This window comes from Helianthus annuus, chromosome 9, assembly GCF_002127325.2.
Source record: "Helianthus annuus cultivar XRQ/B chromosome 9, HanXRQr2.0-SUNRISE, whole genome shotgun sequence".
NCBI classification, from domain to species: Eukaryota; Viridiplantae; Streptophyta; class Magnoliopsida; order Asterales; family Asteraceae; genus Helianthus; species Helianthus annuus.
The window spans coordinates 52,675,491-52,676,519 of NC_035441.2; the positions used below are offsets into that span (position 1 = coordinate 52,675,491).

The following is a 1,029-nucleotide window of genomic DNA, read 5'->3' on the forward strand; positions in this document are numbered from 1 at the left end:
CCAAAAACCAAGAGAAGGTTTCGGGTGATCCACCTCCAATGGCGGACCAACGTACCCTTATGGATTATCTACGGCCCACCGTAGGTAATCTAGGCGCCGCTATCAATGCTCCGAATGTCGAAGCCAATAACTTCGAACTTCGACCGCATTTGATACAAATGCTCGAAAACTCCGCAACCTTCCACGGGCTTGCGGACGAGGATCCCCATCTACATATAACTAATTTCTTGGAAATATGTGATACCTTTCGGATCAATGGAGCATCAAACGACGCCATCCGCCTCCGTATGTTTCCATTCTCACTAAAAGATCGAGCGAAAGCTTGGCTCAACGCCCTCCCAGCTGGATCGGTAAACACCTGGGATGAACTAGCCCATAAATTTCTATATAAGTATTTCCCTCCTGCTAAAACTGCTAAATTAATGGCTGAAATTAATACATACTCACAAGAGGACGGGGAATCCTTATATGAAACTTGGGAAAGGTTCAAGGAGCTATTACGCAAGTGTCCCCATCACGGCCTCGCAATATGGCAGCAAGTATCCACTTTCTACAATGGATTGTTGCCACACACTAGGCAGACACTTGATTCTAGCTCCGGGGGACTTTTAGGTAATCGACGCCCACACGAAATATATAATCAAATTGAGGAAATTGCTCAAACCAATTTTCAATGGCACACCCCCCGGGGAAATAAGTCTATCGCCCCGGGCGCCCATAAGGTCGATGAAAGCACTTCTTTACAAGCCCAAATCGAGGCCCTTTCTTCAAAAATAAAAAAAATAGAAATGACAAAAACAGTCTCGGTTATGGCTTGTGAAGGGTGTGGTGGGTCACATGAAAATTGGAGTTGCATGAAAGAAACGGACGATCAACAAGAAATGGTAAACTACATTGATAATAGACCTAGGCCGTCGGGTCCCCCAACGGGAACTTACAACCAAGGATGGCGAAACCACCCAAACCTTGGTTGGAGGGAACCCGGCAATAGTAGTAACCAACAAACCCAACGAACAAACTTTCAGCAAT

General features: G+C 45.8%; 1 non-coding gene across 1 annotated transcript; it reads right to left on the reverse strand.

Annotated features, from left to right (window-relative positions):
* Positions 1 to 416: 416 nt before the first annotated feature.
* Positions 417 to 523, reverse strand: LOC118482496. Its single transcript, XR_004868530.1, has one exon. It is a non-coding gene; the product is annotated as a small nucleolar RNA R71 (small nucleolar RNA).
* Between the last annotated feature and the right edge of the window lie 506 nt (positions 524 to 1,029).